The 27246-nt window shown below is 44.5% G+C and overlaps 1 pseudogene across 1 annotated transcript in view; it reads left to right on the forward strand.

Annotated features, from left to right (window-relative positions):
• LOC311136186 (protein Aster-B-like) overlaps positions 1-16980 on the forward strand; it is a 124075-nt pseudogene extending 107095 nt beyond the window's left edge. The window contains exons 9-23 of the transcript XR_014615441.1: positions 721-824; positions 1285-1380; positions 4653-4733; positions 5215-5330; positions 5454-5613; positions 5858-6047; positions 6268-6414; positions 6786-6910; positions 11950-12092; positions 12528-12631; positions 13198-13407; positions 13813-13906; positions 15180-15287; positions 15839-15959; positions 16311-16980. The product of XR_014615441.1 is annotated as a protein Aster-B-like (transcript). The remainder of the gene's footprint in view (positions 1-720; positions 825-1284; positions 1381-4652; positions 4734-5214; positions 5331-5453; positions 5614-5857; positions 6048-6267; positions 6415-6785; positions 6911-11949; positions 12093-12527; positions 12632-13197; positions 13408-13812; positions 13907-15179; positions 15288-15838; positions 15960-16310) is intronic.
• The last annotated feature ends 10266 nt before the right edge of the window (positions 16981-27246 follow it).

Here is a 27246-nt window from a genome sequence, read left to right on the forward strand (position 1 = left end):
TATTGGACAAGTTCAGATAGTAACTCCCCGTTTCAAAATGTTTTCTCCCGACTGAACAGGACCCAGGTTTTCTTTTCTTTGTGTCTTCAATAGTACAGATTTTTAAGTGATTTAAAATCTCCATGTCCCTCGACTTCTTTTGGTGACAAACGCCTGACAAACTGAGTTTTGAGTGACATAATGTACAATGTTACCACACCACAAGGGTATTCACTGATATGAAATGTTAAGAACATTGCAGATAGAAATGTAACCAGTAGAGCCAACGCAAGTCCCTATTCTACCCGGCAGACAATCATACCTGTTCTACACAACACATTTCTGAACAGTCTGTAAAGTTTCACCCACTCTGAACAGGCCCCAGATTCCGATTCATATGATCAGGTGGCCATGGGAGCTATTTGGAAGCTCAAATGCGCATAGATGCAGCCTAGTCCTAGATCTGTTTGTGCTCTTGCCAACTCAATTTCTGTCATTGTCAAGCCAAACAGCCTGGCTTCACAGCAATCTTCAAATATGAACATTCTATCATTAATGAAGCCAGACTGTTTGGCATGATAATGAGTGACAAGGTGTTGGCATAATAGCATAAATAGACTGGATATTTGTTTGATCTGCATATGTTTTTATATTTATTGGTAGAGCATTGAGCCTCTAATATGAGCCTCTAATAACCCCATGACCTTTAATAACCCGATGACCTTTGACCCTGTGTGGCAGACTACTCCTGTGCCCTGCAAAGAGATATCCTGCTGCAGGGGCGCCTCTACGTCTCGGAAAACTGGATCTGTTTCTATAGCAACATCTTCCGCTGGGAAACGTTGGTACGGACTTTAGTTTCTTTTACCATTCTCTACACTGGGCTCCTCTGTCCCTTACTGCACAATGTCCCAAATTACCCTCATACTTATGTATAGGCTGTCTATTTTCTATAAATAGAAGGTATTCGACTTAATATTAAACTGATTTGCTTGGTTTGTTCCATAAACTGAGTATTAAAGCTACCATCTAAGATTTGGGAATCTGTTTAATTTCTGTCTTATCGTAACCCAAAAGATAAGGTTTTATTATTTCATTGTTAACAAGCAACAATAATGCAAACAAACAATGTATAGTTTAAAAATGTGGTTAAAACCATACAATCTGAATTTGAGTAGTGTTACATTTCCCTCCGCTGTATACCAAAATAAGTGTTGTTGAGGACCCCTTTCTGTTATCTTCCCAATAACAGACTGTAGCTGAACCTGTTATCTGTAGTTTTACATCGTTTCTCTCTCTCTCTAGCTGACAGTGCGGCTAAAGGATATCTGCAGCATGACCAAGGAGAAGACGGCCCGACTCATTCCCAACGCTATCCAGCTGTGCACTGACAATGACAAGGTCAGCACTGGACACACACACACACACACATGCATGCACATACAGTGCCTTCAGAAAGTATACACACCCCTTGACTTTTTCCACATTTTGTTATGTTACAGCCTGAATTTAAAATTGATTACATTTAGATTTGTTTCTCACTGGCCTATACACAATACCCCATAATGTCAAAGTGGAAGTATGTTTTATTTTATTTTATTTTTTACAAAAAAAATTTAAAAAAAATGGAAATGTCTTGAGTCAATAAGTATTCAACCCCTTTGTTATGGCAAGCCTAAATAAGTTCAGGAGTAAAGATTTTCTTAACAAGTCACATAATAATTTGCATGGCCTCACTCTGTGTGCAATAATGATTTTTTAAAGTTTTTTACATGATTTTTGAATGACTACCTCATCTCTCTACCACACACATACAATTATCTGTAAGGTCCCTCAGTCGAACAGTGAATTTCAAACACAGATTCAACCACAAAGACCATGGAGGTTTTCCAATGCCTTGCAAAGAAGGGCACCTATTGGTAGATCGGTAAAATAACATAAAACAGACATTGAATATTATAGCATGGTGAAGTTATTAATTATACTTTGGATGGTGTATCAATACACCCAGTCACTGCAAAGATCCAGGCGTCCTTCCTAACTCAGTTGCCAGAGAAGAAGGAAACCACTCAGGGATTTTACCATGAGGCCAATGGTGACTTGAAAAAATTTACAGAGTTTAATGGCTGTGATAGGAGAAAACTGAGGATGGATCAACAACAGTGTAGTTACTCCACAATATTAACCTAATTGACAGAGTGAAAATAAAAAATATTCCAAAACTTCCTGTTTGCAACAAGGCACTAAAGTAATACTGCAGAAAATGTAGCAAAGCAATTAACTTTTTGTCCTGAATACAAAGTGTTATGTTTGGGGCAAATCCAATACAACACATTACTGAGTACCACTCTCCATATTTTCAAGCATAGTGGTGGCTGCATCATGTTGTGGGTATGCTTGTAATCGTTAATGACTGGGGAGTCTTTCAGGATAAAAAGTAAACAGAATGGAGCTAAGCTCAGACAAAATCCTAGAGGAAAACCTGGTTCTGTCTGCTTTCCACCAGACACTGGGAGATTAATTCACCTTTCAGCAGGACAAAACATAAAACACAAGTCCAAATCTACACTGGAGTTGCTTACCAAGACAGTGAATGTTCCTGAGTGGCCGAGTTACAGTTTTGACTTAAATCTACTTGAGAATCTATGGCAAGACCTGAAAAGAGTTGTCTAGCAGTGATCAACAGCCATTTGACAGAGGTTGAAGAATATTGAAAAGAATAATGGACAAATGTTGCACAATTCAGGTGTGGAAACCTCTTAGAGACGTACCCAGAAAGACTCACAGCTGTAATCGCTGCCAAAGGTGCTTCTACAAAGTATTGACTCAGGGGTGTGAATACTTATGTAAATGAGATATTTCTGTATGTTTCCACCTTGTCATTATGGGGTATTGTGTGTAGATGGGTGACAAAACAACAACAATTTAATCCATGTTGAATTCAGGCTGTAACGGAACACAATGTGGAATAAGTCAAGGGTTATGAATACTGTCTGAAGGCACTGCATACACAGGCACATATACAGTGGGGAGAACAAGTATTTGATACACTGCCGATTTTGCAGGTTTTCCTACTTACAAAGCATGTAGAGATCTGTAATTTTTATCATAGGTACACTTCAACTGTGAGAGACGGAATCTAAAACAAAAATCCAGAACATCACATTGTATGATTTTTAAGTAATTCATTTGCATTTTATTGCATGACATAAGTATTTGATACATCAGAAAAGCAGAACTTAATATTTTGTACAGAAACCTTTGTTTGCAATTACAGAGATCATACGTTTCCTGTAGGTCTTGACCAGGTTTGCACACACTGCAGCAGGGATTTTGGCCTACTTCTCCATACAGACCTTCTCCAGATCCTTCAGGTTTCGGGGCTGTCGCTGGGCAATACAGACTTTCAGCTCCTTCCAAAGATTTTCTATTGGGTTCAGGTCTGGAGACTAGCTAGGCCACTCCAGGACCTTGAGATGCTTCTTACGGAGCCACTCCTTAGTTGCCCTGGCTGTGTGTTTCGGGTCGTTGTCATGCTGGAAGACCCAGGCACGACCCATCTTCAATGCTCTTACTGAGGGAAGGAGGTTGTTGGCCAAGATCTCGCGATACATGGCCCCATCCATCCTCCCTGCTATACGGTGCAGTCGTCCTGTCCCCTTTGCAGAAAAGCATCCCCAAGGAATGATGTTTCCACCTCCATGCTTCACTGTTGGGATGGTGTTCTTGGGGTTGTACTCATCCTTCTTCTTCCTCCAAACACGGCGAGTGGAGTTTAGACCAAAAAGCTCAATTTTTGTCTCATCAGACCACATGACCTTCTCCCATTCCTCCTCTGGATCATCCAGATGGTCATTGGCAAACTTCAGACGGGCCTGGACATGCGCTGGTTTGAGCAGGGGGACCTTGCGTGCGCTGCAGGATTTTAATCCATGACGGCGTAGTGTGTTACTAATGGTTTTCTTTGAGACTGTGGTCCCAGCTCTCTTCCGTTCATTGACCAGGTCCTGCCGTGTAGTTCTGGGCTGATCCCTCACCTTCCTCATGATCATTGATGCCCCACGAGGTGAGATCTTGCATGGAGCCCCAGACCGAGGGTGATTGACCGTCATCTTGAACTTCTTCCATTTTCTAATAATTGCGCCAATAATTGCTTGCCTATTGTCCTGTAGCCCATCCCAGCCTTGTGCAGGTCTACAATTTTATCCCTGATGTCCTTACACAGCTCTCTGGTCTTGGCCATTGTGGAGAGGTTGGAGTCTGTTTGATTGAGTGTGTGGACAGGTGTCTTTTATACAGGTAACGAGTTCAAACAGGTGCAGTTAATACAGGTAATGAGTGGAGAACAGGAGGGCTTCTTAAAGAAAAACTAACAGGTCTGTGAGAGACGAAATTCTTACTGGTTGGTAGGTGATCAAATACTTATGTCATGCAATAAAATGCAAATGAATTACTTAAAAATCATACAATGTGATGTTCTGGATTTTTGTTTTAGATTCCGTCTCTCACAGTTGAAGTGTACCTATGATAAAAATTACAGACCTCTACATGCTTTGTAAGTAGGAAAACCTGCAAAATCGGCAGTGTATCAAATACTTGTTCTCCCCACTCTACACATGGCTTTTCTATCAGGTTGGTGATGTCATATCCTTTATTTTTCTTGCTTCCCACAGCACTTTTTCACCTCGTTCGGAGCGAGGGACCGGACATACATGATGATGTTCAGACTATGGCAGAATGCTCTGCTAGAAAAGGTAAGACTGTTATATTTATGATAGTTCACTTTTAATTAAACTAAAAGACTGTGGAGTGTATTGTTGCCAATTTAGTCAAAACCCCTTCTCTCTCTGTCTGTCTCTCTCTCTCTCTCTCTCTCTCTCTCTCTCTCTCTCTCTCTCTCTCTCTCTCTCTCTCTATCTATCTATCTATCTATCTATCTATCTATCTATCTATCTATCTATCTATCTATCTATCTATCTATCTATCTATCTATCTATCTATCTATCTATCTATCTATCTATCTATCTATCTATCTATCTATCTATCTATCTATCTATCTATCTATCTATCTATCTATCTATCTATCTATCTATCTATCTATCTATCTATCTATCTATCTATCTATCTATCTATCTATCTATCTATCTATCTATCTATCTATCTATCTATCTATCTATCTATCTATCTATCTATCTATCTAATCTATCTATCTATCTATCTATCTATCTATCTCAGCCCTTGTGTCCCAAAGAGTTGTGGCACTTTGTCCATCAGTGTTATGGCAACGAGCTGGGTCTGACCAGTGACGACGAGGACTACGTCCCGCCGGACGATGACTTCAATACCATGGGGTGAGTTTTGACCGCATATACACATACACACCTCCCCCCCATCACCATGCATCGTAAAGCGCTGGCGCCGTTCCCCGAGCTGATAACCTTGACCTACAGCTGTTGCGCGTCCCCGTGGTGTAGGTACTGCGAGGAGCTGCCCGTGGAGGAGAATGACGCCAATGACGCCACCAACCTCGCCAAGATGCCTGACGCCAAGGGCGACACCAGCCCCCTGTTGTCCCACAGAGCCTTCCCCAACAACGCCCTACCCTGTCCGAGCACCATCGAATCACTCCTCCCTGTGAGTACCACTGGATATTACACAAAATCTTGCTTTGTATCACCTACAGACAAAATGTCATTGAGTGTTCTGGAGTCAGCGGCTTAGTCCGCTAGACCACCCCAGGCCACAGTAGCGGCATTTCAACCAAAGATAAATATTATACCTGGCTGAGCTTGCGCTTACAGTTTCATAAGTATGTACTGTAGGTAGTCGGTCTAGAGTTTCACTTGACCCTTTACTCATGACCCCTCCTCCTCTATAGTTTGACTTGGCTGCCGTGGACGAGTTCCCCCTGTGTCTAACCGATGGCGAACTCCTGACCCTCCAGTTGCCGGGGTTGGACAACCGGAGCAGTGGTCACAGCAGTCCCGCCCCCTCGCCCTCGCTGGACTTCAACGACAACGAGGACCTTCCTACTGAGCTCAGCGACTCCTCCGAGACGCACGACGAAGGTTTGGGTCTCTTACACAATCGCACACCCACTCATGCACGCACGCACACACACACATTCACTATTTCACTCACACACACTGTCACTGTTAATGTATAACACACACACACCCGTCTCATCCTTTCACACACACACACACACACACACACACACACACACTTACTCTCCTTCCTCTTCCTCTGTATGTGTGTTTGTGTGTGTGTGTGTGTGTGTGTGTGCAGCAGGGGAGGTGCAGGCCTTCCATGAGGACTTGAATGGGAAGCAGTACATCAACGAGGTGTACGAGTTCAGCGTTGACAAGATGTATGACATCCTCTTCACCGAGTCCACCTTCATGAGGGACTTCCTGGAGCAGAGACGCTTTTCAGGTGACACCACAGTACCCAGACCAGTTTTAGAGTCAGATTAAATGGACAGGTGGGGACCTGATCCTAGATCGGTACTCCTACTCTGAGACGCTTTGTGAATACAGTCCCTGTTCAGATACTGTAGAAAGGTATCTTTCTTTCTCTCTTTCTCTCTTTCTTTCTTATTTTTCTCCTTCCTTCCTTTACTGATCTGACATGGCTGGATTGGTGAAAGCGATAGGGTGGAAACCTCGCATTCACTTATCCAATAATGCACAGATCAGTAATGGAAGGAAGGCAGGAAGGATGCATTTTGAAAGAATTTAACAAAACCTCAGTGTGTGTCAGACTAAATGTTAAAGAAGTAAGGGCTGATCTTTCTGTTTGTCTAGACATAGTCTATCACCCCTGGAAGAAAGAGAAAGAGGAGACGGGCAACCAGACCAGAGAGATCATGTACACCATCTCCCTCACCAACCCCCTGGCCCCCAAGACAGCCACCGTTACTGAGACGCAGGTGAGTAGAGCCCCCCAGTGGCACTGCATGTCATAGCAGTTTTAAATGTTGTACATAGTTTGTTTTCATGTTTTGTTTGCACTTGACATACCGTAACTACAGTCACTGTAATGTCACTGTTAAATGTAAACACAATGGTAACTCTTTTTTTTAAATCACCTGTGTGTAATGCATTATGAATGCTATTATGGTTATGTACTTTATGTATTTACAGTCGTGGTCAAAAGTTTTGGTCTCCACAAACTTTGCTGCCTCAGTGTTGATGATGGCAATTTGCATATACTCCAGAATTTAATGAAGAGTGATCAGATGAATTGCAATTAATTGCAAAGTCCCTCTTTGCCATGAAAATGAACTTAATACCCAAAAAACATTTCCACTGCATTTCAGCCCTGCCACAAAGGACCAGCTGCCATCATGTCAGTGATTGTCTCGTTAACACAGGTGAGAGTGTTGACGAGGACAAGGCTGGAGATCACTCTGTCATGCTGATTGAGTCAGAATAACAGACTGGAAGCTTTAAAAGGAGGGTGGTGCTTGAAATCATTGTTCTTCCTCTGTCAACCATGGTTACCTGCAAGGAAACACGTGCCGTCATCATTGCTTTGCACAAAAAGGGCTTCATAGTTAAGGATATTGCTGCTAGTAAGATTGCACCTAAATCAACCATTTATCGGATCATCAAGAACTTCAAGGAGAGAGGTTCAATTGTTGTGAAGAAGGCGTCAGGGCGCCCAAGAAAGTCCAGCAAGCGCCAGCGTCTCCTAATGTTGATTCAGCTGCAGGATTGGGGCACCTCCAGTGCAGAGCTTGCTCAGGAATGGCAGCAGGCAGGTGTGAGTGCATCTGCACGCACAGTGAGGTGAAGACTTTTGGAGGATGGCCTGGTGTCAAGAAGGGCAGCAAAGAAGCCACTTATCTCCAGGAAAAACATCAGGGACAGACTGTTATTCTGCAAAAGGTACAGGGATTGGACTGCTGAGGACTGGGGTAGTCATTTTCTCTGATGAATCCCCTTTCCGATTGTTTGGGCCATCCGGAAAACATATTGTCCGGAGAAGACAAGGTGAGCGATCCAATCATTCCTGTGTCATGCCAACAGTAAAGCATCCTGAGACCATTCATGTGTGGGGTTGCTTCTCAGCCAAGGGAGTGGGCTCACTCACAATGTTGCCTAAGAACACAGCCATGAATAAAGAATGGTACCAACACATCCTCCGAGAGCAACTTCTCCCAAGCATCCAAGAACAGTTTGGTGACGACCAATGCCTTTTCCAGCATGATGGAGCACCTTGCCATAAAGCAAAAGTGATAACTAAGTGGCTCTGGGAACAAAATATCGACATTTTGCGTCCATGGCCAGGAAACTCCCCAGACCTTAATCCCATTGAGAACTTGTGGTCGATCCTCAAGAGGCGGGTGGACAAACAAAAACCCACAACTTCTGACAAACTCCAAGCATTGATTATGCAAGAATGGGCTGCCATCAGTCAGGATGTGGCCCAGAAGTGAATTGAAAGCATGCCAGGGCGGATTGCAGAGGTCTTGAAAAAGAAGGGTCAACACTGCAAATATTGACTCTTTGCATAAACTGAATGTCATTGTCAATGAAAGCCTTTGACACTTATGGAATACTTGTATTTATACTTCAGTGTACCATAGTAACTACTGACATAAAGATCTAAGAACACTGAAGCAGCAAACTTTGTGGAGACCAATACTTGTGTCATTCTCAAAACCTTTGACATAGGCAGCATTAGGGAGCCATGGGTTGTTATTTACATTTACGTCATTTAGCAGACGCTCTTATCCAGAGCGACTTACAAATAGGTGCATTCACCTTATAGCCAGTGGGATAACCACTTGACACTTTTTTTTTTTTTTTTTTTTTTGGGGGGGGGGGGGGGGGGGGGGGGGGGGGGGGTTGGAGTAAAGGGGGGGGGGGGTAGAAGGATTACTTTATCCTATCCCAGGTATTCCTTAAAGAGGTGGGGTTTCAAATGTCTCCGGAAGGTGGTGAGTGTCTCCGCTGTCCTGGCGTCGTGAGGGAGCTTGTTCCACCATTGGGGTGCCAGAGCAGCGAACAGTTTTGACTGGGCTGAGCGGGAACTATGCTTCCGCAGAGGTAGGGAAGCCAGCAGGCCAGAGGTGGATGAACGCAGTGCCCTCGTTTGGGTGTAGGGACTGATCAGAGCCTGAAGGTATGGAGGTCCCGTTCCCCTCACAGCTCCGTAGGCAAGCACCATGGTCTTGTAGCAGATGCGAGCTTCAACTGGAAGCCAGTGGAGTGTGCGGAGGAGCGGGGTGACGTGAGAGAACTTGGGAAGGTTGAACACCAGACGGGCTGTGGCATTCTGGATGAGTTGTAGGGGTTTAATGGCACAGGCAGGGAGCCCAGCCAACAGCGAGTTGCAGTAATCCAGACGGGAGATGACAAGTGCCTGGATTAGGACCTGTGCCGCTTCCTGTGTAAGGCAGGGTCGTACTCTCCGAATGTTGTAGAGCATGAACCTACAGGATCGGGTCACCGCCTTGATGTTAGCGGAGAACGACAGGGTGTTGTCCAGGGTCACGCCAAGGCTCTTCGCACTCTGGGAGGAGGACACAACGGAGTTGTCAACCGTGATGGCGAGATCATGGAACGGGCAGTCCTTCCCCGGGAGGAAGAGCAGCTCCGTCTTGCCGAGGTTCAGCTTGAGGTGGTGATCCGTCATCCATACTGATATGTCTGCCAGACATGCAGAGATGCGATTCGCCACCTGGTTATCAGAAGGGGGAAAGGAGAAGATTAGTTGTGTGTCGTCAGCGTAGCAATGATAGGAGAGGCCATGTGAGGATATGACAGAGCCAAGTGACTTGGTGTATAGCGAGAATAGGAGAGGGCCTAGAACTGAGCCCTGGGGGACACCAGTGGTGAGAGCACGTGGTGCGGAGACAGCTTCTCGCCACGCCACTTGGTAGGAGCGACCGGTCAGGTAGGACGCAATCCAAGAGTGAGCCGCGCCGGAGATGCCCAGCTCAGAGAGGGTGGAGAGGAGGATCTGATGGTTCACAGTATCAAAGGCAGCAGACAGGTCTAGAAGGACAAGAGCAGAGGAGAGAGAGTTAGCTTTAGCAGTGCGGAGAGCCTCTGTGACACAGAGAAGAGCAGTCTCAGTTGAATGACCAGTCTTGAAACCTGACTGGTTTGGATCAAGAAGGTCATTCTGAGAGAGATAGCAAGAGAATTGGCTAAAGACGGCACGCTCAATAGTTTTGGAGAGAAAAGAAAGAAGGGATACTGGTCTGTAGTTGTTGACATCAGAGGGATCGAGTGTTGGTTTTTTGAGAAGGGGTGCAACTCTCGCTCTCTTGAAGACGGAAGGGACATAGCCAGCGGTCAAGGATGAGTTGATCAGCGAGATGAGGTAAGGGAGAAGGTCACCGGAGATGGTCTGGAGAAGAGTGGAGGGGATAGGGTCAAGCGGGCAGGTTGTTGGGCGGCCTGCCGTCACAAGTCGCAAGATTTTATCTGGAGAGAGAGGGGAGAAAGAAGTCAAAGCATAGGGTAGGGCAGTGTGAGCAGGACCAGCAGTGTCATTTGACTTAACAAACGAGGATCGGATGTCGTCAACCTTCTTTTCAAAATGGTTGACGAAGTCATCCACAGAGAGGGAGGGGGGGGGGGGGGGGATTCAGCAGGGAGGAGAATGTGGCAAAGAGCTTCCTAGGGTTAGAGGCGGATGCTTGGAATTTAGAGTGGTAGAAAGTGGCCTTAGCAGCAGAAACAAATGAAGAAAATGTAGAGGAGGGAGTGAAAAGATGCCAGGTCTGCAGGGAGTCTAGTTTTCTTCCATTTCCGCTCAGCTGCCCGGAGCTCTGTTCTGTGAGCTCGCAATGAGTCATCAAGCCACGGAGCTGGAGTGGAGGACCGAGCCGGCCGGGAGGATAGGGGACATAGAGAGTCAAAGGATGCAGAAAGGGAGGAGAGGAGGGTTGAGGAGGCAGAATCAGGAGATTGGAGGGAGAAGGATTGAGCAGAGGGAAGAGATGATAGGATGGAAGAGGAGAGAGTAGCGGGAGAGAGAGAGCGAAGGTTGCGACGGCGCATTACCATCTGTGTAGGGGCAGAGTGAGTAGTGTTGGAGGAGAGGGAGAGAGAAAAGGATACAAAGTAGTGGTCGGAGACTTGGAGGGGAGTTGCAGTGAGATTAGTAGAAGAACAGCATCTAGTAAAGATGAGGTCAAGCGTGTTGCCTGCCTTGTGAGTAGGGGGGGACGGTGAGAGGGTGAGGTCAAAAGAGGAGAGGAGTGGAAAGAAGGAGGCAGAGAGAAATGAGTCAAATGTAGACGTAGGGAGGTTGAAATCCCCCAGAACTGTGAGGGGTGAGCCATCCTCAGGAAAGGAACTTATCAAGGCGTCAAGCTCATTGATGAACTCTCCAAGGGAACCTGGAGGGCGATAGATGACAAGGATATTAAGCTTAAATGGGCAAGTGACTGTGACAGCATGGAATTCAAATGAGGAGATAGACAGATGGGTCAGGGGAAAAATTGAGAATGTCCACTTGGGAGAGATGAGGATTTCTGTGCCACCACTCCGCTGACCAGATGCTCTCGGGGTATGCGAGAACACATGGTCAGACGAGGAGAGAGCAGCAGGAGTAGCAGTGTTTTCAGTGGTAATCCATGTTTCCGTCAGTGCCAAGAAGTCGAGGGACTGGAGGGTAGCATAGGCTGGGATGAAGTCTGCCTTGTTGGCAGCAGAACGGCAGTTCCAGAGGCTGCCTGAGACCTGGAACTCCACGTGGGTCGTGCGTGCAGGGACCACCAGGTTAGAGAGGCAGCAGCCACGCGGTGTGAGGCGTTTGTGTAGCGCTTATAGCAAGTCTTATTATGCATTATGGGTTTATCACTTATAGAAGGCACTAAAACGTTTAGAAAAAGCACCACATTAATTTTGAGATGACAAATAGCTGAAAGTCATTTGCAGCCATCCAATAGCCAGAATAGGCCTTTTTTGTCTGTTAACACAACTGTGTCAAATTTGTGTGGTCTAGACGCTGTACAAGGCCAGCCAGGAAAGCGAGTGCTACATCATAGATGCCGAGGTGATAGCACACGACGTCCCCTACCATGACTACTTCTACACCCTGAACCGCTATGTGCTCACCAGGGTGGCCAAGAATAAGTGTCGGCTCAGGTGAGATAGATATTCTGTTTTCCATCTATACTTCCTGTGAGTGGAGATGGGGTGCCTCTGTCGCCTAGCTGTTCAAATTCCAACCAGGCACACTAGCAAAACATTTCGCAACGGAAGACAAGAAAGGGTGTTCTGATTGTACACGTTTAGTTAGTACCTCCACATTTCACTCTGTTTAAAAACGTTTTCTCGCTACTGAACACAATCTTGATAATGCAGTACTTGACTCCTTGGGTGAAATGTATTCTACCCTTCAGGAAAATAAGTTACATTTAAGGTTGATGCATACAGTGGGCCAAGGAGGTGTAATTGGAGTTTATTTATGTGTGTCAAATCAAATCAAATTAAATGTACGTGCCTCTGTGTGTGTGCATATGCATGTGCCTGTGTGTCTATGTGTGTTGGTGTGTATGTGCATGTGTTTGTGACCTGCAGGGTATCCACAGAGCTGCGCTACAGGAAACAGCCGTGGGGGCTGGTCAAGGGCTTCATCGAGAGGAACTTCTGGAGCGGCCTGGACGAGTACTTCAGACACTTAGGTCAGTTGTATCTAGAATATGACTACAACTCCTAATGGTACAGTATGTAGCCTGGGAGTATTCTTGGAGCCTATATTTGTTAGCCTGATCCACCATCCTTCCCTTTGTGCTCCTGTTTAGTTTCACTTCACTTCATCAAGATCTGTGAAGCGAAACAGAATGTAAGCTCAAGAGATCAGGATGGTTGTACGAGGCTAAGGATTGGTATCTCTGAATTAGTCACTCACTTGAGAAACTGGAATAAGTACTGTTTAGATACTGCTTCTCCAAGATAAATTATTGAAGTAAATATTTATTTAACTCAAAGAATGTGAGCACTGCTTAAGCCTACTGCTTTAACCTCTAGCTTGCATGCCAGTCTGTTTCATCTTAAGCTAACCCTTTAATAGTTGCCTTGCCTAACAACCCAAGGCAACAACTCACAACAAATGAGGTGTATATAGCAGAAACATACTGGCATCCTGGCTATTAAATCTCTGCATGATTTAGGTAGTGCCCTATGTAGGGATAGGGTGCCATTTGAGACACAGCCACTGTGTAATACAGCTTCCTTTAACTCTTTCCAGAGCTGGAGCTGAGTAAGGTGGAGGTGGTCCTGGCCGAGCCCCACAGACAGTCCCCCAAGGCCAGGTCTCTACGGGCAGGGGCATTGAGGCGACGGAAACGGCCCCTGGTCCACCTGCGGCCCCCACACATGGACGAAGCCCTCAGCCCCGTCACCACGCCCGAGGACGAGGAGGAGGTCACCCACCACCACCGCAACAAACACGTGGCAGGTCAGAGGGGCACAGGGGGACTGACTGACCGTTGATGGCTGTGTTTGACTCAGAGTATGATGTACATTTTAGGACACCCTCAAGCCTTAAGCCGCTGGGATCAATTGCCAATATGGTTTCAATCAGACCTGGGTTCAAATAGTATTCAAATTCTTTAGCTGCTTTTGATTGAGTTTTCCTGGCTCAATGGAACAACTATCAGAAAAATTCCCAGAATGTTTGTGTAACACGGTGCTGTAGCTTTTCCTAGTGATAGTTCATCACACAAACCTGTACCGCGGTACAGGGTTCTAAAAAACAAACGTTTTATTACCTGCAACTGTAATGTTTGATTAGGACAGGAATAGAATATTAGGTAATGGATGGCTTTTTTGTATTGATCCAAAATGGCCGCCTATCTTCCAGCAGGTTCCACTCAGACCAGATACATCCCGGACAATGTCCCAGGGGGGCTAGCGCTCTACAGTGTCTCCAAGCTACTCCTCATCATCAGCTTTGTGTGAGTGTCATTCCACCGCCACCCTGGGGGCTGTCACCACTGCTGGTTGTTTAAAATTCTCATTCACCATGCTGTTACTGGGAGGTGAATCCATATAAATATATTACTAGAACGGACAAAGCCCCTAAGGTGGCCGTTCTAGTCATTTTAATTCTATGGGTGGAGAAGTCTGACTCTCACCCTCATATAGATCCATTGAAGTAGCCATAGATATCTCTGGTCTCTACATGTTTTGTGTGTCATTTATGTGTCAAAGTTGCCTGTTGTGACTCATTTGATTAAATCTGGCCACTTCAACACATCTTGTTCCTTGTGTACCAATACACTTGGAAAGTGGAGTATGCTAAAAAAGTAAACATTACTGGAGACACCTTGCAGTTTTGAAGACATCGTCGCATTTGCTTGCAAAGAGTGGTGTGGTTGCCTATTAACTGTAACTGCTTCTAAACTCTTTTGCTAGCTACCATAACACTGTTTGAAAAAACCTGTCTCCAAAACTGACTGAGGTGTCTCCAGTTTGAAAATTGTAACATTGTGAACATTGTTTCCACTTTCTATGCGTATTCAAACCAACCATTCATTGATAATCTGATATATTTTTCATTTTCCCCTCTCCTACTACTCTAAAGTAGAATGTATGAGTAGGGTTGCAAAATTCCGTGAGCTTTCAATAAATTCCCTGGTTTTCCAGAAATCCTGGTTGGAAAATTCCGGGTTTCCTGCTTATTCCCTCCTGATTCCCGGGAATCCTCCAACCGGGAATTTGGGAAAACCAGGGAATTATTTGAATGTTCCCGGAATTTTGCAACCCTATGTATGAGAGGGGACATATAAAACACTGTCTTCTTTCTCTCTTGTCTGGTGGTGTGTGTAATTGTCCTCTCTCTCTCTCTCTCTCTCTCTCTCTCTCTCTCTCTCTCTCTCTCTCTCTCTCTTCTTTCCCTGTCTCCATTCATGCATTCTAGGATCTGTATAAGGTATTCAACTTTTTTTCATAACACCACATTGATTTTGATGATTAGATTTGTGTTTGATGGACTTGGTTCACCTCATACATACACTGGACTAGAGTATTAACCTCCTTCCTTTGCAGTAGTTGTAGGCATTCAAATTCCAGAGGAATCCTGCTATCTCTAGTCTAACATAGACTTATGTCAGTAGTCTTACGCAGTTTCTGTCTCTGGTCTCTCTCTCTCTCTCTCTCTCTCTCTCTCTCTCTCTCTCTCTCTCTCTCTCTCTCTCTCTCTCTCTCTCTCTCTCTCTCTCTCTCTAGCCTAGTATTGCTGGTGTTTCTGAACATGATACTGTTTTATAAGCTGTGGATGCTGGAGTACACCACACAGAGCCTGACCTCGTGGCATGGCCTACGACAACAAGAAAGGTACTTCACACAAATACAATACAACCCAATTCAATACCAGCACTGTGGAATTACTTTGGAATTGTAAGGTAGTCAATTGTAGTATAGAACGGTTCTTAATTTGTCACTCCACAATTTACAGCAATTGACAAGACATATTGCAGATTCAAAACAACATTGCGGACCACTCTGAGTGTGTTTTTAGACACTATAAATAACCATAGACAGTCATAATACATATTATAAACTGGGTAGTTTGGGTGCTGATTGGCTGAAACAGCATTCCAGCCGTGTGTATATCATACAAAATACAGTACCACGGGTATGACTACTACTTGTTTACAGTTATATTTATGTTGGTAACTTATAATAGCAATAATGCACTTCAGCGTTTTGTGGTATATGGCCAATGTACCACTACTATGGGCTGTATCCAGGCACTCCGCTTCGCTCCTCGGACCTTATTGATTACATATCATACAGATCAGCCATAATACATTACATCCTCTAGATGGCGATATTTGACTGTGTGTGTGTATGTGTGTGTTTGTGTTTCTTTCTTTCTCTCACAGTAAACTTCCACAGACGCAGCTGGAGTGGGCCCAGCTTCTGGAGTCGCAGCAGCGGTACCATGACGACGAGCTGCAGAAGTGGAAGGAGATCATCAAGTCATCGGTGATGTTGCTGGACGAGGTGAGACAGCCAATCAGAACTTAGAATACTGATTCATAACTGACTAATTTGGTCAGAGAAAGAATGTTCATTCACAAACTTTAAAGAACATTCAAGAATGTGTGTGTGTCATAGATGGTTGTTCAAACACACATGCAGTACTGTATTTAATGTGCTCCATCAATATTTGATTTGACCCTGACGTGAATTTAGGACTGAATCAACTTGTTCCGCATGCTAAAAAACTTTTAACAAATTGCACTTCCTATTGACTTCAATGCATGATCTGCAAAAAGTGTGTCAAGTCGAGCTTGAGAAATGGACGTTTCCTTTGTTTCCTTTTCCTTTTCCTTGAAATGTTTCCTTTCCTAGATGAAGGACTCATTACTAAACCTGCAGAAGGGCATGGGCTTAAGGGAATATAACTCTGAATCGGAGGAGAAGAGAAGTCGATATCACTGACAATCAGACAATCCTTAGCCACCAGCCAGGACATTATGTGCAATATCTAACGAACCATTCATGGGAAAAGTCTTGGGAAAAGTCTTAGGAAAACAAGATAAATATGTTCACTTGCAAGGCGGCACGGGGGGACGACGACAGGTCTCCCAGTCCGACTGACTGCACTCCCACCGCCCAACGTCTGGCAGAAAGTGACCTCATCACCACCTCGTTCTCTGAGAAAGTTGTACTGTAAAGTGTTTTGTTTTGTTAGTTTTTATTTTTTCGTACGGACAAAGCAAAGATAGAAGGGATGGATCGGGGGAAGCATGCATTTTTTGTTTCCGTCTGAAAAAAATAAGACGTTTTCGGTGGAGATGTGTATGGAAACCTCGGCATACTTTGTCTCAGAAGAGCAAAAAAAAATACTGGATCAGGGGTTCCTTGTGTTCCTCCGTAGCCTTTTTAGGAACTCTTGGACAAAGTTTTGGAGCTGCAGTATCCCTTTTTTTACAGACCTTTGGACTCTGGGACCAGGTTACGATCATAACGGAACCACAATCAACGTGCAGTGTTTCAACACAACCCATCATTTCTAGGATAGAACTACCAGGAATCAAAGTATATATATATATATATATATATATATATATATATATATATATATATATATATATATATATGAATATATTATAATGACGTATGTATTTTTTTGTAGAAGTTAGTTGCAGTCAGGGCAAATTTTTACCAGGCTTCCATGGTGTATCAGGGCAGGTTTCCCTGAAAGCTTGTGCCATGGCGTTGTGTTTCTATGTTTGTGTTTGTGTGTTCATGTTTTCTAAGGCATGTTCTCTACTGCGTGTAGAGTAGCCCTACCCCTTTGATTTTTATTTGTGGACAGGGGAGCTAGCTATAGCTTTTAGCGGCAGTGAGAATGTAATGGATAACTGGTTACTTTGCTAGCTTGTTAGCATATACGGATGAGAAAGCAGTCAGCTTTTGCAGAGGTACACAATAGGTTTTTCTCAATATGCATACTACCGTGCTCCACACTGTCATGCTCCGAGTGCATTCTCTGTAGACGTTCTCTTGAGTACGTTCTTGTGAGGACGAGAGTGTGGAGAACGCATAAAACATCACATTTGAGAAGCACTCCCCCTACTGTCTTACCTCATGCTGCACTTCCCTATTCACTGAACCTACTTCCTGCCAGGACAATGGCAATAGAGACTAAACAAGATATACACAAAGCAAACGTTTTACTTCATAACTATCAGCTAGCTATATGTGAATCGTAATAATCTAGCTCACCAGATAGTTTAACAGGCAAAAATGACCTAAAACTAATGTTATGCAAAGTTGATGTCAATTCTTCATGGGTAGCTAGCTAACAATTTTCCATGGATATCTGGCTAGCTAACAGTAGTAGCTAGCCAGTTAGCCCTATTGACTTACTATGGGCTTGCGATCTACACATACTACAGTGGGTTTTGTAGGCAGGTAAACACTCCAAAATGAACACAGCATGTATTTATTAACGTATCAAGATAAAATATTGTAGTCAGGCAACGCTTCAGCTCAAATAATGTCCGCCATTGCTTTCAAGAAATTGTACGTAATTTTTTACATGGTTGCGTCATATTTCTGTGCATACTTTCCGTTGAAACTTGCATCTATACATGCTTCAAAATATGTACAAACAGAGTACGCATTCGAGAAGTGCCCTCCGTGCTCTGTTTCGCATACTTTGATTTGGACTCATACTCCGACCTTCCTGTGCTCCAATTTGCGTGCTCGGAGCATGATAGTATGCATTTTGAGAAACACCCAGCATTTTCCAATGATGCAACGCTCTTCCAGGAACAGGGCATTCTTGGCCCTAGCCAACCCCAAATGTTATATCAACGTTGTGTTTAGGTTTTATCCATACACGTCTTCAACCTTGTCCTTCAGGAAGATTTGTTTTAGGTTATGGATACATCTATTAAGTGTTGCCAAGATTTACGTGTCAACTTTTATGCTAACGTATCATTTTTCATTTTGGGCAGTATTGTTGTCATCTTTTATTTGGCCACTTTGTGTTGTATCAATTCATTTGTGACTGTCCTGTATTGGCTAGAATATAATGTACTTGGGAGTGTACTTTACACATGCAATGGAGCTTGAATGTGTCCCTACCTGCTCTTCAAAAATCATTTAGGTTTATTCACCCAGTATTCAGCCCAAATACTGTGAAAACATAATGATCAGTGTTATGATAATGTGGATGTTATACTATGTCACCCTATGAACCTTCTTCACAGGGCACCTGGTTGTTCAGCTTTTTAACCACAGAGGGAGTGGACAGTATTTTAGGGAGGGTATTTCTTCAGAGAGGGACGTGATTTTACGAAGGGATACTGCAGCTGAACCGAAAAACATTGATTACTCTGAAATATTTGATGATTAAAACTGTGAACTTCCTCATTGAAAAATATGCTTGAAGCTGGAAAAAAACAAGAATAACGTAAATTGTACAGTATTCAGAGGCAGATATTTTGGGATTTATTTATGTACAGTGTATACGAAAAATGTAAAAGAAACGTTTGGGGAAACGTTCACCCACCGCAGAACTGGATTCAAATACAGTATAATTTGAAATAATTTCTAATATTTTGACTGCGCTTGATTGAGCTTTCCTGGCTTTTATGGACCAATAGAAAAGTCCTAAAACTGCAGACCCCGCCCATTTGGCACTCTAGGCAGGCTAAAACAAACTCAAAGTATTTGAAAGATTTCAAATAGTATTTGAACTCGGGTCTGACCTACTGAACTCCTCTGTCTTCCTAAAGATGTCTGTCGTGGGCTATGTCCTGGCATATTGGATGTGTCAAGTTGACACCGTCAACCATTCCCACTTCGTTTGTGTTTGTTGATTTAAATATTTAAAATGCCCAAGAATGGTATCTACTGTGGCCAAAACTACAATTTTAGTATCTCCCCATCTGTCTATGAAAGCATATAGCTATCAAAATACATTTTCATTTCAAATTGAATTTCGACAGCTAAACACTTCCATATTTGCCTGCCCCCCATGTATTTTTAATTGGCAGGACTCTCAAGGATTCTTGTGATGACTTTGGAAACAAACAAAGCCTGCAACCTTTGATTCAGCCACTAACTGGTATGTTTGAGGGATTGGGATGAAGACATATACAGTGCACGGTGTGCAGAAATAACATTTAGGCCAAAATAATTATGTCTGAGTTTAACAACGTTACGCATTGGGATACAATGCTTTAGACATGGGTCATAATCACTAGGAAGCAAACGGGCCAAAACAGTTAGGGACGTACCTGAATTTCTCCAATAATGAATATGACCTAATGCGCTAATGAATACGACCCTGGACTCATTAGCCTTGCACAGACAGTGGATCGTACATTCCAAAAAGAGGAGGGTTTCATCTGAAAGAAAAAACAACAATATATGCAATGGATTGACACAGTGGGTAGCACTTCATACATTATGAATGTCAGTCATTTACATTATTGCTCAATTATTTTCCCACTCCCTTGCGCTATGACATGGTCAATGTTGCTGAAATGGCCATTTGACCTAGTTCAGGTCAAGTTGTTAAGCCTAATTTTAAGAATGATAATTGAGCTGAGAACTATTCAAGGCGGATTAAATTGTATTCTTGAGAGAAAGGGATCATGATGAGATTACAATGATTTGTACTGTACCTTACATTTTTCACCTGTCGACATGACAATCATTTCTGTTTACTTGGTGAGAGGAGTTGAAAGCGGTCAACCAACGTGAGACGATGTGCAACCAAAAGGTGACCCTTAAAGATGGAATCCACATCAGGAGGAAAAAGAACCACTGGCCGCCCCATCACTCGTTATTGATTTTGTTGCAGAGGAGCGTCGCGCAGTATGGTAAAGAAAAATGTGTTCGTTGTTTGCAGTAACTTTGTTGTTATGATATCACAAATGGATGTGGCTGTTTCACCATTAAGGATTCAAAGAAAACGCTCTATTAATCCGATGCAATAAATATATTTAATGAATTATCAAAAATTTCGATAGTAAGCTGCCTTCGTTAGGCCCTTGATGACCCTTCTATAGAGAATGCGTGCTAGATTCCTGTCTCATTTGATATGCATAGGTGCTTTATATTGCAGGAATGCCTCAAATGGCCACTGAAAATGAAATGGTTAAATTATGTTTTTTTAATAGAATGGTCAGTAAGCATGTTTGAGTGTCTGAGAAAACAGACAAAATATGTTGCACCCAAAAAGTAGTGTTCTTAAAAACCTGAAACTGAAAGAGCTTTCTTTGTTAATTTGAATGACCTGTTCATGTTTGCCAAATGATAGTAAATTCTAAGGAATTTATTAACAATATGCACAATATAGGTAGAGAATAGTGTCTTATATTGAGCATGAGACATAAATAGCCAATTTAAAGGATGTATTTTAGAGCTTGTGTTTGTGGTTAAGTTTCCATGGCAATCTCAAGAAGCCTGACCTCCAATGCTTTCAAACCCTTCACTTCAGTACACACACACACACACATGCACACACACACATGTTCGCTCACACAAGTGCGCACACACCTCAGACAGGTGCAAGTTCTCCATCTCAGAAACACTTGTTGTGGCATTGTATATCCTCTGTGTGTGCATACAATACCTCATGTTTTTTAAAGTGTTTTGATCTCCTATATATGACTGAAATATTTATACAGATAATACTGTATGTATATGTTGTGTATAGCTCCAGTGTACACAGACTAGAGAAACCAATCCGCGCTGGGCGTGGTCTTGGGGGGGAAAACTTTGAAAGAAAAAAAACATTTGAAAGGCTTTATTGGTTTGTGGAGGAGTAGAGATGGAGGGAATGAAATAAAATATTGGAAAGTATGTGTTTTGTTGCTGACTCATGTCTGTCTGACTCACCCCTGCAGCTGTTAGTTTGTGATATTATTTCAATATGGGTCAGGTATTTTTCTGTACCCCCTTGAGCAATTTTCACATGGCTTCCATTTGTGTCAGTGCTACATTTGGTCATTCATTCATTCATTCATTCATTCATTCATTCATTCATTCATTCATTTAAAGTCAATATTTTCATTCATGTCTTTAAACTGATAGTAATGCTGCCATGTTACCAGGATATTTGTAAATAAGACATGCATTTTATAGCCTTATTGAAAGGATAGAATAAGGGAGTGAATGCATTTAGAATGTCACCTGTTCATCATTGTTCATTCATGTCCTTGCCCATGACTTCCGATGTTATCTGAGGTTGTGTTGAAAATGGCACTCTATTCCCTATATAGTACACTACTTTTGTCCAGAGCCCTACATAGATATACACTCAGAGACATACTGAGTGTACAAAACATTACGAACACCTGCTCTTTCCATGACATAGACTGACCAGGTGGATCCAGGTGAAAGATATGATCCCTAATTGATGTCACTTGTTAAATCCACTTCAATCAGTGTAGATGAAGGGGAGGAGACAGGTTAAAGAAGGATTGTTAAGCCTTGAGAAAATAGAGACTTGGATTGTGTATGTGTGCCATTCAGAGGGTGAATGGGCAAGCCAGAAGATGTAAGTGCTTTTGAACGGGGCATGGTAGTAGATGCCAGGCACACTGGTTTGAGTGTGTCAAGAACTGCAACATTGCAGGGTTTTTAACGCTCAACAGTTTCCCGTGTGTATCAAGAATGGTCCACCACCCAAAGGACATCCAGTCAACTTGACACAACTGTGGGAAGCTTTGGAGTCAACATGGGCCAGCATCCTTGTGGAACATTTTCGACAACTTGTAGAGTCCATGCCCTGACGAATTGAGGCTGTTCAGAGGGCAAAAGGGGTGCAACTTAATATTAGGAAGATGTTCCTAATGTTTTGTAAACTCAGTGTGCATTCCCTACATAGGAAATAGGGTGCCATTTGGGACGCAATTAGCTGGGTCGTTCCAAGAAATGTGTCTCTTTTGCGTCCTTTTGATATTTTAAGCAGAAATTGTACACCAACATTGAATTTTAAAAGCCTGTTATAGTAAATGAAGTGCTCTTTAATATAGACGACATGGAAAATTATATAAATCTGAAGAAAAAAAAGTTGTCCCTATGTGCACTCTGTGACTTCTAGGAAGATTTTAACCCGTGTCACGTTCGTTCATAGACGGGTCAGACCAAGGCGCAGCGTGATATGCATACATGTTTATTTACCGAATAAACACACAACAAAACAATACATCAACAACACGTGAAGTCCTAAGGTAAGGCACAACAAACCTTATACGGAACAAGATCCCACAACCCACTAGTGCCAATAGGCTGCCTAAGTATGGTCCCCAATCAGAGACAACGAGCGACAGCTGCCTCTGATTGGGAACCACACCGGCCAACATAGATCTAGACATACTAGATAGAAAACATAGAACTACACAACATAGAATATACACACCCTGACTCAACATATACGAGTCCCTTGAGTCAGGGCGTGACAGTACCCCCCCCCCCCCCCAAGGTGCGGACTCCGACCGCGCCACATAAACATAACAGGGTAGGGGCCGGATCCGGCTCCGGGCGTGACCACCACCTATTCTCCGCCTCCCTGTTGCGCCCCTGGTCAGGTCTGGACCTCAGCGCGCTGCTTCCCCTCTCCTTCCTCCCACGAAGTACCAAGCCCTGTCTGGACCCTGGTGTGGGAGACCCCGAACCTGGAGAGGGGCTGACGTCTGGGTATGGACTGGAACCGCTGACTGGAGCTGGACCCGACGACGGTGGAGCGAACTGCTCTGGCTCCGGAGTGGAGCCGCTGACCGGAGCTGGATCAGGCACCGGTGGAGCGGACTGCTCTGGCTCCGGAGTGGAGCCGCTGACCGGAGCTGGACTAGACCCCGGTGGAGTGGACTGCTCTGGCTCCGGAGTGGAGCAGCTGACCGGAGCTGGATCAGGCACCGGTGGAGCGGACTGCTCTGGCTCCGGACTGGAGCAGCTGACCGGAGCTGGATCAGGCACCGGTGGAGCGGACTGCTCTGGCTCCGGACTGGAGCTGCTGACTGGTGCCGGACAAGGCACCGGTGGAACGGGCACGGGCCGTGCCGGACTGGACACACTCACCACTGGTCTGGTGCGAGGAGCAGGCACGGGCCGAACCGGACTAGGAACATGCACCACTGGCTTAGTGCGAGGAGCAGGAACAGGCCGGGCCGGACTGGCGACCCGCACCACTGGCTTGGTGCGAGGAGCGGGAACAGGCCGGGCCGGACTGGCGACGCGCACCACTGGCTTGGTGCGAGGAGCAGGAACAGGCCGGGCTGGCGACGCGCACCACTGGTTTGGTGTGAGGAGCAGGAACAAGCCGGACCGGGCTGGCGACGCGCACAACTGGCTTGGTGCGAGGAGCAGGAACAGGCCGTACCGGACTGTGGAGGCAGACTGGAGGTCTGAAGCGAAGAGCTGGCACAACCCGTCCTGGCTGGATGCCTACTTCCGCACAGTATGTGTGAGGCATTAGCACAGGACGCACAGGGCTGTGCACGCGCACTGGCGATACAGTACGTAGAACCGGCGCAGGATATGCGGGACCGAGGAGGCGTACTGGAGACCAGGAGCGTTGAGCCGGCACACCCCGTCCTGGCTGGATGCCCATCTTCGCACGGCACGTGCGTGGTGCTAGCACAGGACTGTGCCGGCACACTGGCGACACAGTACGTAGCTCCGCATAACACGGAGCCTGCCCAGTCACACGCTTCCTCGCGTGAGTATGGGGAGTTGGCTCTGCTCTAACACTAGGCTCCGCCAACCACCCTTTTAGCCCCCCCCCCCCAATGCACCGTGCGTCGCCAGAAGGCCAACGCTGACCGCCACCGCAGTGAGGCCCCGGTCTTTGTACCGGGTGATCGGGTCTGGGCCTCGACCCGGAATCTGCCCCTCCGCCTGCCCTGCCGGAAGCTGAGCCCGCGGTTTGTGGGGCCGTTCAAAGTCCTGAGGAGAATGAACGAGGTTACTTATAGGTTACTACTCCCTACAGATTACCGCATTAACCCCTCGTTCCATGTGTCTCTCCTCGGGCAGGTGGTGGTTGGTCCGCTCCAGGAGTCTCTGCCCCCTTTGGACATCGAGGGGGCCCCGGCGTACTCCGTCTGTTCCATCCTGGATTCGAGGCAACGGGTGGGGGGACTTCAGTACCTCGTGGAGTGGGAGGGGTACAGTCCGGAGAGCGGTGCTGGGTCCCGGTGAGGGATATCCTCGATCCCTTCCTGTTGCGGGATTTCCACCGTCGCCATCCGGCTCGCCCTGCTCCGTGTCCTCCTGGCCGTCCCCGAGGCCGGTATCGGCGCGCTGCTGGAGCTGCGCGTCAAGGGTGGGGTACTGTCACGACCTCAAAACTCCACACAGATGTCACTGACTAGTTGGATATCCATTTCACACTGAGCAAACAATTTATGTACGTACAGCATGCTTATAAATGCATTTTTTATCAGGTTTTTGCTTGGCGTGGCATATTTTATTGACATTTGTCAATAAAACAAATGAAACTCATGAAATTGTTTTGTGTTCTACTTGTAGCCCTGGTTGTCCTGAAAAAGAAAATAGAAAATCACTTAAATGTGAGGCTAAATATGAGGGCAGAGCAAGCAGATGAATGAAAATAGTGCATTTCAGCTTTTCACTGGGAGATTTAATGGGACTGACCATGACTGACACCAAACTAGAGTTGTCTTGGGGGTTGTTTTAAAATGGGTGTCTCTTTTGTGTGTTCGCATGTTCGCGTTTGATTTGGGAGTCTGTGTGTTCACAGGTGAGAAGAGTTAGCCAAATGATTTAGCCAATTAGCTTCAGCAGGCTGGTGTGCAACCATGGCAAAGTTGGTTTGACTTTGGATAGCCTATCTGTGGGGCTAGTTAGGGACCGTCAATAAATTACACAATGTAAATAAGACAATATTTTCATGTTATACACCTTTTGGTTTTCTTATTAAATGCTTTCAATTTGTATATGAATTTCTACAATTTATAGTTGGTTTGAGGTTTTTAAGTCATAAAAATGTGGAGCTATTGGAATTTTAACATATTGTCCCATATACATTGTGTAATTTACCGATGGTCCCTAACTAGCCCCATAACGATATCCAAAGTGAACCCAAATTTACCATGGCATTATGATCTGGTTGTGTGCAGCTGCACTCCGAATTGATGATTACTAGTGTGCTGCCAGCTGTGGGAAGGATTGAAACAAACCCAACTTTCAAACCCAATTTACATTGTGATGCAGTCATGACCACAAGCCTCAGTTTTGGACGAGGCTGACGTTATTTTGACAGTAGAATAAATGTTTCTGACTCATATCGATGAGTCTAGGCTGTTTTCGATGGTCAAAGTTTTTTATGGGTAGTTGAACTTTAATGACCAAGCCAAAAAAATTGGCCAAGTTAGGAAGTTCAGCCCCCCTTTAAGTTTTCATGTACTGAATAAAAAACATGAGTTTAATGTATTCCCATTGCATTTTCCACTCTACCAATAGTTTTGTCACACAAACTGTTGCAATAGATGGCAAACTTGCCCAATCTGGTTTTCGTGCATGCTCTCTAGACAATAGTTCACTAATAAAGTGGACACTGGACAGGTTATGTAATATGATGAGATGGATAAGAGCAAGATCATTTGTATTTGTTAATTGGCAGCTAATCACCGATTACCATGTCACTAGCATACAAATGAGGATTAAGATTTTATTGTAATGTAGCATCAAGCTCATCACTGTGCACATTCGGCAACCTGTAGCCTAAACTGTGCATACTTTTTCAAAATCGCAGTGGGAGGACCACACAACATAGCATCACGTGACTGCAAATTTAACTCAACATGATGGTTATTTCAAAGACAGTATGGTTATTATATCATCAATATGCAGGTTTCCATTGACCCAGGTTTATTCGACAAAAGCAATGTTGCAAAAAATCATAATTGCAACGTGTAATGGAAACGGCAAATATAGGAGACATTTTCTAAAGATCGACAACATTTTTATCCGTTCGACGGGTGGATTTTTCTTTTGTCTAACTTTCTTAATTGCGACACATTATGATGGAAACTGTTTTTCAAATAAATGATGATTGACAAATCATTCTGAAGGTACACGGGGCACGTTATGTCATCATTTAACTATAAAACTCCACTCCACATTTCATTCTAAATGCGTCCTGCTTGCAAAATTACTTTTTTCAACTGTAAAAATAAGTTTTTTTGCAGGATAAGGATGGTCCTGACTTTGAAGAATGCCTGAATTGCTTCGCTTGCTTTTCTGGTTGGCTGGCAAGTTTCACCATCCAATTATTTCAGATCTACAGGAGTGCAAGTTTCACCATGGTGATACGTTGGCACAAGAGAATTATTAGAATATGGCAAATATTGGCCTCCCGAGTGGCGCAGCGAACTAAGGCACTGCATTGCAGTGCTAGAGGTGTCACTACAGACCCGGGTTCGATCCCATAGGGCAGTGTGCAATTGGCCCAGCGTGGGGAGGGTTTAGTTGGGGGGGCTTTACTTTGCTCATCGTGCTCTAGCAACTCCTTGTGGCAGGCCAGGTGCCTACAGGCTGACCTCGGTCATCAGGTGAACAGTGTTTCCTCCGACAAATTGGTGCTTCCGGGTTAAGCGGATAGGTGTTAAGAAGCACGGTTTGGCTAGTCATGTTTCGGAGGATGCATGACTCGACCTTTGGCTGTTGGGGAGTTGCAGCGATGAGACAAGATTGAAAAAGGGGGTAAAAAAAAAAGAATATGGCTAATATTTGTCACTTATTGCATTCTATCCATGCTGGCTTTCGTGGGCCTGAGACATGAAACAGTCTCATT

The sequence above is a fragment of the Coregonus lavaretus genome, assembly GCF_964263955.1.
Source record: "Coregonus lavaretus genome assembly, chromosome: 10".
Lineage (NCBI taxonomy): Eukaryota > Metazoa > Chordata > Actinopteri > Salmoniformes > Salmonidae > Coregonus > Coregonus lavaretus.